At 43.1% G+C, this 13,084-nt stretch overlaps 1 pseudogene across 1 annotated transcript; it reads right to left on the reverse strand.

Annotated features, from left to right (window-relative positions):
- Positions 1-1,104: 1,104 nt before the first annotated feature.
- On the reverse strand, positions 1,105-12,385 carry LOC144674458 (leukocyte elastase inhibitor-like; annotated as a pseudogene). The gene is made up of 6 exons (XR_013574564.1): positions 12,346-12,385; positions 10,145-10,212; positions 9,762-9,879; positions 6,513-6,649; positions 4,636-4,803; positions 1,105-1,674 (listed from the first exon to the last, which is right to left on the reverse strand). The product of XR_013574564.1 is annotated as a leukocyte elastase inhibitor-like (transcript).
- Positions 12,386-13,084: the final 699 nt, after the last annotated feature.

Raw genomic sequence — 13,084 nt, forward strand, 5'->3', positions numbered from 1 at the left:
GGGTAAATCATATCCAATCAACAAAGTAGAATTATTTTCAGGAGATAACTGATTCAGGAGGTTTGAATGTTATTTATTTGGACTTTCAGGAGTCATTTGTTAAGCTTCCATTTAAAATGAGAGGGAATGGAATTGGCTAACAGCAACCTATTGATTTGGATAAGGAATTGGTCATGGTCATGGGGTAGGAGATATATTTTAGGGATAACAGGTATGTACTCAAATTGGCAGTTGTGACAAGTGGTGTGTCCCAGAAAGCGATACTGGTCTATAGCTGTTCACTAGATTTATAAATGATCTATATGATGGAATAGAGAGACATTTATCTGAGCTTCCTGATAGCACAAAGTTAGGTCACACAATAGATAGCATAGGTGGGAGCAGAAAGTTGCCAGGGGTCATTAGAATAAGTGAGTGGGAAAAACTCTCGACAGACGGGAGTTCAGTGTGAGAAAATATGAAGTCATCCACTTGGGTCCTATGAAAGATCAGAGTAATTTCTAGATGTCACTGTGGATAAACAGAGAGATTTAGGGGTCCAGATACAGAGTTTACCAGAAGCTACTTAAATCTCAGAACGGTTATCGCACTGAAGGGGGAGGCCATTCGACCGTTGTATCCATGCTGGTTCTCTGCAAGAGCAATCTAGCTAGTCCCACTTCCCCCTTCCTTCCACATAGCCCTGGAATTTCGTTCCCTTCAAGTGCTTATCCGATTCCTTCATGAGAGCCATGATTGAATCTGCCTCCGCCACCCTCTCAGATAGCGCGTTCCAGAACATAACCTCTCACTGCATGAAAAAGTTACGTTGCCTTTCATTCTTTTGCTAATTGCCTTAAAACAGGTGGGCAGGTACAGAAAATAATTTAAAAGACTAATGGGAAGTTGACTTTGTCTAGTGAGTGCTGGATTACAAGGGAGTGGAATTTATATTACACAGCTCTGGTTATTCCAAAAAGATTCCTTTGAAATTTAAAACTCAGGGTTTTTGGTACATTACAAATAAAACTTGATATAAAACAAGTTAAATCTTTTGATTCAGAAAGCAATATATTTATCCTGAAAGATTCCAAGATGATAATCACTGAACCATATTATGCATTAGTTTTTATTTGAGAATCGCATTCTGAGAATCAGAAGTTCTAACAAGGAAAATAAATTCATTCAACATGTCTTTAATCACCTGAAGATTATTCCTTTGCATTTAATAATTGAGTTCGTCAACATTTTGTTTTCAAGCTTTGACATACAGTGTTACTTAATCTGCTCTTTAGGGAGATGTGTATCTACCAAAGAACAAAATGCTATTTGTTTTGTTGTGTCTAATGAAAAAGAGGAAGGGATGATCAGCAGTGAACATCTTGGATTCTAGGAGCCCACATAATAGCACTGTTTTCACCCATGCAGCAGTGGCCACTGTAGTTCCTTCCTCATTCACCTCCACAAAAGTCTTAAGCGCAACTTTGGACAAGGATAGGTCACGAGCTCCGGACCTTCCAGATAGATCAGCCCTGGAGTTATCAAAAACATCCCGCATGCTTAAACTGGACAGGGGTGAGTTGAGCTCATACTCATTTTCCAGTTTAAATTTGGGCAAACATGAGCATGCTCCTTTCCCATATGGTTTGGGAGTGTCCATTCCTGCAGCTTTTCCAATGTAAGTGCCTGTTCCAGCTGACAGGCCAAAACAAAAAGACATCAGTTAGAGAGCAGCACAAGAAAAGCTCAGTTACAAAGGCCAGGGCCACAGTGATCTCCTGGGATAGTTTTGATTGCATGCAAAGATCAGAAAGGAATTTCCTCCCAAATTGGTCTGGATTTTTAATCTCTTTCTCCCTCTCCCAGGAGACCACATGGATTTTGGGTGGGTTGGAGAGTGTATACATTGTGATAGACAAGGGGTGGAATCTTGTGCCCTCTCCCATGGTATTTCATAATGCAGGCATTTAATCTAGAAGGAGGGTAGTGGGTGGAGCCCGTGAGATGGCCTATGGATGGCCTTCCTGCCCCGCTTCAATGAATGCCCACTTATGGATCTTATCCGGCCGGTTCGCCATGTGGGGACCCGAACAAGCAAACCCTTTGCTAACAGTCTCCAGACGGTCACTTGTTCAATGACACTCAGTGCCTGATTGAGGGACCCGGCCAATTGGGAAGAGGGGCGGGGGGGCCCCGCTGAGAGTCACCCCCTGCCCTTGCTGCTGACCCCATTTTACCCCCTCACCCATGACCCATCCACCCCATCACTCTCTACCCGCTATCACTCATCTGTGTCTGGGACTGGGTCCCTCCTCAATCCGAGGCCTTGGGTGTGTGTTGTACCGGCAGCAGGCACTGCCTCCCAGTGGCACTGCTGAGTACAGAAGATCTGCTCGTCTCTGATTGGCTGGCAGCTCTTGACAAGCAGGACTTTCACTCCTGGGATCCTTCATCATGGAGGAAGGCCCATCACTGGCCTGTTAAGCGCCTGATGCCACAAGATGCAGTGGGCCTACCTGAAAAGAGGCAAAGTGAGGGCTCGCTGGCTCTCCAGCTGGAAGCCAAGGCTCCCGTTGCCTCCACGAGATTCTACCCAAGGTTTGACAATTGTGTGGAACAGGCTGGATGGGCTAGAGGCTCTTTTCCTGTCCACCATTGTTCACATGTTCATGCCTTATGGGGACCAGCACAAGCAAACCTTTTGCTAACAGGCTCCAGAGAGGCCCCTTGTTCAACAGCACTCGGGCCTTTATAATACCAGGAATGGGCAGGCTGTCTTATGAGGAAAGGCTGGATAGGTTAGGCTTGTATCCACTGGAATTTAGAAGAGTAAGAGGTGACTTAATTGAAACCTTTAAGATCCTGAGGGGTCTTGACAAGGTGGATGTGGAGAGGATGTTTCCTCTTGTGGGAGAATCTAGAACTAGGGATCGCTGTTTAAAAATAAGGGGTCACTCATTTAAGACAGAGATGAGGAGAAATTTTTTCTCTGAGGGCTGTGAGCCTTTGGAACTCTCTTCCTCAAAAGGCGGTGGAAGCTGAGTCTTTGAATATTTTTAAGGCAGAGACAGATAGATTCTTGATTAACAAGGGGGTGAGAGGTTATTGGGGGTAGGCAGGGATGTGGGATTGAGGTTACAATCAGATCAGCCATGATCTTATTGAATGGTGGAACAGGCTCGAGGGGCTGAATGGCCTACTCCTGCTCTTAATTTTTATGTTTGTATGTCTTAAATCATAATTGGTGTTGGGAGCTGGAAGTAATTCTTTCATGTCATGTTTGCATCAGAAATGCTGAAGCATTGTAGCCCTGGGTGGGAAACTATTTTTACTCTTGCCACTTTTTTGACCCCACTTCCTTGAAAGTGCTGACTCTGTACTGAACAATGCTTTCACTAGTCCAGCTTTCTTATTGGCTACATTGCCATTATCACTGTAAACAGCAAGTGTAAGCAAACTGACTGGAAATCCATACATTGGACTTAGAATGTGCTGGAGCAATCACAGGCAGAATTCCTCCGAGTTTCCTCTTCTAGCCCGGGAACAAAAGGTACTTTAAAATGAATAGTGCATGACACAGAGAGGGTGAATTCTAGCCACCTTACTGTAGTTCCTGGTTCTGGTCTGTATGGTACAACTAATTCAATGGATGAACTTACAGAGCCAGTGAAGCATTCACCGTGGTGAACTTCAAAAAATAAAAGTACATTTATTCTAAACATTATATAGTGTAAACATTTTACTGGGGTACACCTTTTACCTGTGAATGTCAGTTCTATGAGTAAAATCCAGCGTAGATAATAAAATGATTTCAGCTTCTCATTCTATGTTTATGTTTTTCCGCCATTTTTTAGAAATCGACAATTTTTTTTCTTTAATGGGATGTGGGCATCGTTAGCAAGGCGATCGTTTGTTACCCATCCCTAATTACCCTTGAACTGAGTGGCTTTCTTGGCCATTTTAGAGGAGCAGTTAAGAGTCAACCACATTGCTGTGGGTCTGGAGTCACATGTAGGCCAGACTGGCTGAGATGACAGATTTCCTTCCCTAAAGGGCATTAGTGGACCAGATGGGTTTTTACAACAATGGATGATAGATTCAGTAATGGTGACCATGAAACTATCTTCATAATTCCAGGTTTATTAATTGGAACAAAATTCCACCAGCAGCCATGCTGGGGTTTGAACCCATATCCCCAGAGCATTAGTTTGGGCCTCTAGATTACTGGTCCAGTGATATTGTCACTATGGCATGGTCTCCCCAGAATTGCAAGATGAAAAGCAGTTTAAAATAAAGGACGGTGGATTCAGAGGAATCTCAGCTGTTCTGGTTCACAATCTCGCCTAGTTTGCCATTTTGACATATTGGGGCTGAAAGTTGTGTTTTCCATTCATGAAATGGACAAATAAGTATCAAGCTGTGAAACAGATTGATGTAACCAATAGGCCCTGAAGTTAAATTATTCAACTACTCTATAAATACTCTTCATTCCTAAGAATGCTTCTTAGGATTCCTAAGAATCCTAAGAATTTTAGAAATGCTTCAAATTTAAGAGTGCTGAATCTTCACGCAGCTCATAATGTAGAGAGTTTCTGCAACTATGTGTGGAATTTCGGACTCCACATAATGTATGTCAACATTGAAAAGATGCTGTACCTGTTTGAGACCTGTGGAATCATCCATGGTGTCATCTGGTAACAAGATGACCATGCTCAAGTTATTACCAACGTACGGAAGCTCAACAACTTTGATTTTCAATTCAGGGTCATGGTGGAAACTGAACTCCGCCTTTTGGTACGTCATTCTCACTGGCTTACTTTCATTCTATGAACAATAACATTCATTGCACATCATTACTTCTGTCAATTCAATTCATTGAGAAAAGGCGTTGAAAAAAACAGTTCTAGAAATTACTCAAAAGAAAAACCAGTCACAAGATAAAAATATGGGTAAAATTTCAGGTGAAGCTATAATCTGCAAAATAAACATATTGTTGTATATGTGCATTGTGTTATAGTGCAGTGTCATAATTGCACATAGTTTGACAAGAGAACTAAATAAATATATGTAGTAAGGGTGACCTGCAAACAATTAATCAACTTTACTCTTTACTGTATATATGTTTTAAGGGCCAGGGATTTGCTCTTCTGAAAGCTACAACTAAGTATACTTCCCAGATCATTTAGTCACTAGGCCAAGTTGCCAAAGTTACCCAATCATCAATCTACATTTTTATCTTTGAGTAAACAAAACAGTCTGTGGGAGGAGACCCACTATTATTCAGAAAAGGCCTTTATTCTAAAATGTGGTCACCTTTATTCTGGTACCGGGTATTAGTTCACTTAAAATCAATGATTACATGAAAAATAATTAACTGTTCCTCCAAGTTCCTTGACTATAGATACTTTGTTATATAGTTATCTAAATACATTGTCTAAATACATTGGCATTATTGATCCGCAAGTCTCCAGGATTGGAATATACATTGGGCTGGATTTAATGCAGTGCGTCACAATGGGAAACATGGTGGCTGGGTCCAGTTAATCGCAGGAGAGACCTGGCAGCAGGAAAGCCTCACCCAATTAAGTCAGAGGCGGAAGACACTGACGCGGGATTCCTGGCCGCCAGTGGTGGGGATGTCAATCAGGCTCATTAATGAGCTAATTGACACTCATAATCCCTGGGCCCATGGCAATTTAGTGTGGCTCAGGGATTAAATGGCGGCTGCACAGCTTTTCTGCACCCTCGGAACACTATCCAGAAATTGTGTTTAACACCGGCCTCCTGGAGGGCTTTCTCATAGTCTGGCGCTCTGTGCATGATCGAGGGACCTGGAATCGAGAAGGGGGGCCATTGAAAGCCACTCTGTTGCCCGTGTCTCTGACCCCTCTGCTCCCCCTCTTCCATGACCCCCATCCCGCGATCCACATCCTGCGATCTCAATGCCACCTTCTTTTACCTTCGGTCTGAGGTCCCACAATGTTCCTGGACCTCTGGCCGGTATATTGCCAGCAGCTGCCACCATTCCTGCTGGCACTGGCAGCAATAAGCAGCTGTCAGCCTCTGATAGGCTGGCAGCTCTCGGTGGCTCAGGCTATCACTGCTGGGGGCTTTAATCGCAAGGAAGGCCAGACAGTGGCTACATAAGTGCCTGAAAAGCAATTGTTAGCATTGAGTCTCCCCCCACCCACAGAACTGTTGGGGAATACCCCCAAGTTCTCCAGCCAATGATCAAGACCCCCATTGACCCTATACAGAACCCCGGCCAATGTCTGTTTTTAGACTTTCACAAAGCTCATGTCTCATACTGATAGCAATGCCACAATGCCCCCAAGCATTGCAAAACAAATTTGCTTTACTCATTTTGGTTCCCGTTTAGCTCCTTCGCTGTTGATCCAAATTCAGTAAAATTGTCAAAGGTCATAATTTAACATTAGGATTGAAGTGAGCAGGACCATAACTTATCTGTTTTATTACAGGGGAAGAAGGATAGAAACAAAACATCTTTGTTCAGTATTGGTACTATGGTATACCTTCTTCAGTCTGAAAGGCATTTCCTTTGTGTTTTGTTCATCAAACGTCTCAGCCCAGTGCCCAATGAAGTGGATGGCATTCACCAACACAAGTCTGGTATCACTGCCAACTGACCCTTGAGTCAGCAAGTGTTGGACTGTAATCATTAGTAGGATTAATGATAATGAAGCTTGCTTGATTAAATATTCATGATCTCAATCTCCTTGGGTAAGATTTAATATGCAGTTGAATGAGATCATGTATTCCTGGTTATACTAGGATTCTTGCCCAGTTCTGCTCATAATAATGTAAGTGAGACATGAAAATTCCAGGCTCTCCCACACATCTGACATTTCTTCAGCTGGAAAACCAGGAAAACCATGCAAAACCTCATTCTGTCACTCACCCTCTTTGACCATCATTCTACAGTAGCGCCATCCATAAAAGTAGGAACTTCCATCATCTAACCACTTCGCCACCTGCCAATGAAGGTGGCCTCCCCTCTCAGTCCTCCAAGCTCCTGTGTCCTAGGCTGGGAGGACCCTGCACTAATTTGCACCATTTCTGGTGCAGGCAGTCGTTGCCACTGACGTTGCTGACTTTGATGTCACAGGCACTGTAGCTGCGAGTGTGCAGGAAGGGCTCCCCCTACAGTTTCACCACGTTACCTACAGCCAATGTAAAAAACCAGGGTGAAACAAGTGTAAACAGTCAGGGCCTGAGGGAAGCACAGAAATTATGCCAGATTCTCTGTTAAATCCCTCTTTAGGCAACCAAATTGAAGTTTGAAACCATCGAGCATTCATTTCTGCACATTGGCACAAGATTTTTAAGAAGATTGAAGAGCAGAAGTTTTTGAATCTTTAATATAAGTTTTTGTGACACCATGAAGATACATTCAAAGAAAATAAATCTTCTGGAGAAACCAGAAAAGGGAAAAAAAAAGCATAAAACATCAGAAAAATGGCTTTTGATCATCTTACACATTAAATTATAGGAGTACATTTGCAGCTCATTCACATTTTGCGTCAGCTGCACTTTAGGAGCTAAGGCCGTGTTATTCAGCAGGAGAGGTTTATGCAATTGCCTCAGAAGATCAATGAAATTTGGATGTAGCATAAAATTGGGTGCAAGTCACACCTGACACTCCTCAATTTTTAAAACTGATAATCGACATCGGGCCTTGGTTATACTATTGTGTCCACAGAAGATTTTAGGTATCTCTGGTCAACGTGAGCACAATCAAAACACACCTGCATTCTTTAACAAAGTGCATTACTGTGCACAAGGTGACAGACATTCAGACAACAAAGGGTGTATTGTGCAAGAACAAAAACAAAAACACCTGGAAAAACTCAGCAGGTCTGACAGCATCTGCAGAGAGGAGCACAGTTAACGTTTCGAGTCCGAATGACTCTTCATCAGAACTAAGTAAAAATAGAAAAGAGGTGAAATATAAGCTGGTTTAAGGGGGGGTGGGACAGGTAGAGCTAGTTAGAGGGCCAGTGATAGGTGGAGATTGCCAAAAGATGTCATAGACGAGGTGTTGACGGTGGTGATATTAGCTAAGAAATGTGCTAATGGGGACATTAAGGATAGAAAGCAAGACGAACAAGGTACAGATAGCCCTAGTGGGGGTGGGGGGAAGGGATTGAAATAGGCTAAAAGGTAGAGATAAAACAATGGATGGAAATACATTTAAAAATAATGGAAATAGGTGGGAAAAGAAAAATCTATATAAATTATTGGAAAAGGGGGGATCGGAAAGGGGACGGGGATGGAGGAGAGAGTTCATGATCTAAAATTGTCGAACTCAATATTCAGTCCGGAAGGCTGTAAAGTGCCTAGTCGGAAGATGAGGTGCTGTTCCTCCAGTTTGCGTTGAGCTTCACTGGAACATTGCAGCAGGCCAAGGACGGACATGTGGGCATGAGAGCATGGTGGTGTGTTGAAATGGCAAGCGACAGGGAGGTCTGGGTCATACTTGCGGACAGACCGGGTTCTGTACACAATAGAAGTCCTCAAGTTCCAAACCTCAGGCAAAACCATTGAGCGCACTGTGCAGCCAGTATAACCTATAACCTGACCTGTACATTGAAGGTCTCATTGTTCAACTCAATTCGCTATGTCATCAGGATAGCTACAATAAAGGTACAGTAGTACATTGCAACATAGCTAATCTGGCTCAAGTCAAAGGAAATTAATTTGATGTTGGTATTCAGTCTGCTTTTTAAATCCAGTTTCATTCAACATAATACATTAAAACATCATTTAGATTCACACTGCTGTTGCTCGGGAGCCTAATTCATAAAATCTTCTCCTCCATCCTCACTCCTTTTTGATCCCTTTTTTTCAAATATTTATTTTTCAATTTTTATATACACATTTTTTCCCACCTATTTCTATTGTTATTTTTAAAATTTATTTCCATTCATTGTTTTATCCCCATCTTTTAGCCTATTTTGATCTTTGCTCCAACACTGTCCCCTGTCCCCACCCCACCCCCACTAGGGCCATCTGTCACTGGCTCATCCTGCTCTCTACTCTTAATGTCACCATTAGCACCTCCTTTAGCCAGTTTCACCACCATCAACACCCCTTCGACCTTTTGTTTATGCCATCTTTTGCAATCTCTCCTTTGCCTCCACCTATTTCTGGCCTTCAGCTTCATCTATCCCACCGCCTTATACAGCACATATTTCACCACATTTCTACTTCTCTTTAGTTCTAAAGAAGAGTTATCTGGACTCAAAGCGTTAACTCTGTCTTTCTCTCCACAGACGCTGTCAGGCCTGCTGAGTTTTTCCAGCAATTTTTGTTTTTGTTTCAGATTTCCAGCATCCACAGTATTTTGATTTTATCATACAATCTACCCTGTGTTCATGTAGTAATTATGGTTTAATTTAGTGTGTAATGTACCTTTAAGAATAATACTTGTTGGGAAAGATCACATGTTCTGTCGTAACCAATAGGAGAGCAGCACGGGCTACCTCAGTCAGTGTAGAGATACAGTTGGAGTTGAAATCATGTGTGTAGTTGCTGTTGAGTATATTGTAAATAAGCTTAATGTTTCCATCCAAGAAGCCTCTGTGGATCAACTCTATCAATAGTAGCAACTTGGCCACCCTCACAACAGATCAAAATGAGAATTTTAAAAAATATACTGACCAAATTGCCAGTAGAAAGATTTAAACTTCCTTTGCGTTTTAAAAAGTCAATTCTTGCTTCACCCTCAGTTTGCAAATGGTTGAATGTGGAGGACATCTTACCCTCAGTCTGCACCTCCACCCACTTATTGATCTCCTGCCTTGTTTCATCTGCAGCAGCTCGGAGACCAACTACAGGCATCTCTGCTCCGTAGAATTTGACGGTGGATTTACAGAATTCCTGAATAATGGATATAGGGAAAATTAGTTACACTGTCCAGTTTGGAAGCTTTTTAAGACCTGATTTAAAAATGATCAATTAGTGGATCACCAGAATTGATATATTGTCTATAGCAGCAATGCCCAAAACATTGGCATTGGGTTCAGCTCTGTCCTTTGAACTGATTATTGGGAGGAGCTAAGAACAACATAACTGGCATACATCTTCCAGCTTGGTTCCTGAGCACCGGAAGAATCTGGGAACAGGTGACCCACTCACAACTTACTGCTAGGAAGTTGTAGCTCTTCTCTCCATAAAGGCGATTGGCCACTTTTAACAGACATGAAACATCAGCTCAGTTAATATCTAGTTGTAGGAGGAGGGACAGGAAGGTGAGATGTCTAATTTGGAGGGTAGCTGGTGAAACTTTTGTGGTAACGTTAAAATGTTACGGTTTGTGAGGAGGGGGAGGCCTGAGATGCTGTGGGGGAGGGAGGGTGCTCAGAAATTTCAGGCGGTGAGGAGCCTGTGGCTTTGGGAGAAGGTCCACGAGCACGCAGGCAACATCAGGTCCATGCTGTGGTGAAGAAAATGAAGCTAACCCATGCTCCTTGAGCACTTATGTCAGGAACAAGTTCAAAGTAGTGAGAGGCATCAGGCCATTTCTAACTTGCTTCAGCAAACTTTGGACTGAATTACAAGCATCCACAAAGAAACAATGAGGCTCTTCACCAGAATAATGAGATTCTTCAGCAGCATAGAGAGGTTCTTTGTCAGCTTTTGCAAAGAAGCAATGAAACTTTGAATGGCACGATGGCACAAATTCTAGTGCCTGCACCTTCTGGCCAGCAGCAGCCCAGGACAGTGACAACTGCTACTGGGCATGCCTTTGGCACGAGAGAGTTCATGTCACGGTGACGGGGGGAGACACAGAAAGTGTTCCTCCCTCCGCCATTGCCTTCTCTACCTCATTATCCATGCCACCCCCCATCTTTTATTAATCATGAGGGATATTTTTCTGTCTTTTCTTCGCTCTGTGTTATGCTCCTTGTCCCGGTGTGTGTAGCTCTGATGTTATAGATTTTGTAAAAATCTGTACTCTCTTTTAATAAATGCACTCAGTAGGCCTTAAAAATGGCTGCCAAAAGTCACCTGACTGCATAAACTGTTATGAAGCTTTCAGAAGGCTCCAAGTGGTTTACAAGCAGACATACCCAGGCACAGAAAGACCTTTGAAATTCAGTGGACAGAATATTATATTCGGCGTACGGGCACGCGCCCGACACACCCGAGTGTAAAATGACGTGCGATGACGTTGGGCGTGTGCCCTGACGTCATCGCGCAGTCTCGCGATATTTCGTTCGCGGGCACGCGCTGGAGTCGGCTGTGTGCCCGCCGATCATTAAAAAGCCTATTAAGGCCACTCAGAAGGTAATTAAATTCAAATTCATGCTGCCCGTCCAACCTAATGGTTGGCGGGCAGGCAAAAAGGCCAAGCAGCCTTTACATTTTTCAGGGAACCTCATCCACGGGCGTGATGAGGTTTCCTAACGCAAGTAAACATTGAATAAAAATCTTATTTTTGAATTAAAAACATGTCCCAGGGTCACATGAGGCGACATGTTTTATGATAGTTTTATTTCCTTTATCTTTTGTAAAAACAGCGCTTCATCTCCCTGAGGGCAGCTCCATGCCTCGGGGAGATTGAAGCGCTCTTTCGCACGTATGCGTGAAGATCGTGCTAGGCCTGCTCGCCATCCTCCCCCTGCCCGCACAGGCAGCGCTGGGCGAGCCTTAATTGGCCCGCCAGCATGAAATCGCGGTGTGGAGCCGATCGCGGGCGTTGGTCAGCTTCCCAACCGTCCCTGCCAAGCACCCCTGCCAAGGGCAAAATCCTGCCCACTGAGTCCTCAAATAGACAATGGCTTTTCTCTGAATGTATGAAAACTTTGGCCCTTTTGAACACTGCAGGTGTTAAGGAGGCTTCAGGTTGTTAAATGGGATTACCGCTTGCCTTATATGGAAAGTGACACAGCATTCTCCTACAGATCACATGATAAGTGACCATCTTGGCTTACATAAGCAGATTCATCTTGAGTCAAGATAAAAGCAAAATACTGCGGACGCTGGAAACCTGAAAGAGAAACAGAAAATGCTGAAAAATCTCCAGAAGGTCTGAAAGCATCTGTGGAGTGAGAAACAAGAGTTGACGTTTCGAGTCTGTATGAAGAAGGGTCATAAGGACTCGAAACGTCAACTCTGTTTCTCTCTCCACAGATGCTGTCAGACCTGCTGGAGTTTTTTCAGCATTTCCTGTTTTTCTTTCATCTTGAACCATCTTGATACACCTTCAGAGAAACAGATGAGAATTTTAACCCCGGGAGAGACATCCAGAAACAGTTAATGGTCTGCTGTAATTAAAAGCAGAACTAGAAGCAAAGAATCTTTTCTCCACCTTGTAGACCTGATTCCACCTACTAAACTCACCTGTTAAAGCATCCTCTGACAATTCAACAATGGAAGCCATCACAGCTGCAGAGACATCCTCAAAACCCCTTTACTTCAGACAACGCAACATCACGACTTCAATCAGGCCAGTACTGAACTATGCAGACTGAACTTGATTCGTGCTTATAAGTGTCATTTTAATCTTCATCTGTAACAAATCTCTGTGGGTGTACGTGTTGATAACTTGATCTTTCCGTAAGTAACTTCCAGAGCAATAGTGTGAAATAAACTAACCTTTTTCCTTTCTATGATAAAGGTCTTTGCTGGCAGGTTATTTTAAATTGAATTACCCACTCCAGGGACAAAACGTACACACTCACAAATATATTGGCCTGAATTTTTCTGTCGGTGGGAGGGCACGGAGCTGCCTCAGGGAGATTGAAGCGATTGTTAAAAAAAATAAATCAATGGATTAAAAATGTAATTAAACGTGCCGCCTCATTTAACTGCGTCACATGAGATGGGGCATGTTTTTATATTTCAGAGAAATTTACTTAATTAATAAAAGTTTTTGGAAACCTCATCCCGCTCGTGGATGAGGTTTCCTAAAAAAATGTGAAGGCTGCTTGGCCTTATCGCCTGCCCCGCCCACCTTAAGGTTGGACGGGCAGTGTAAACAATGACATTAATTAATTCGTTAAGGCCTATTAAAGGCCATATCAGTTATCAGCGGGCGCCCGCTGAACGAAACATCGCGAGACAGCGCGGTGACATCGGG

The sequence above is a fragment of the Cetorhinus maximus genome, chromosome 3 (genome assembly GCF_964194155.1).
Source record: "Cetorhinus maximus chromosome 3, sCetMax3.hap1.1, whole genome shotgun sequence".
Classification (NCBI taxonomy): domain Eukaryota; kingdom Metazoa; phylum Chordata; class Chondrichthyes; order Lamniformes; family Cetorhinidae; genus Cetorhinus; species Cetorhinus maximus.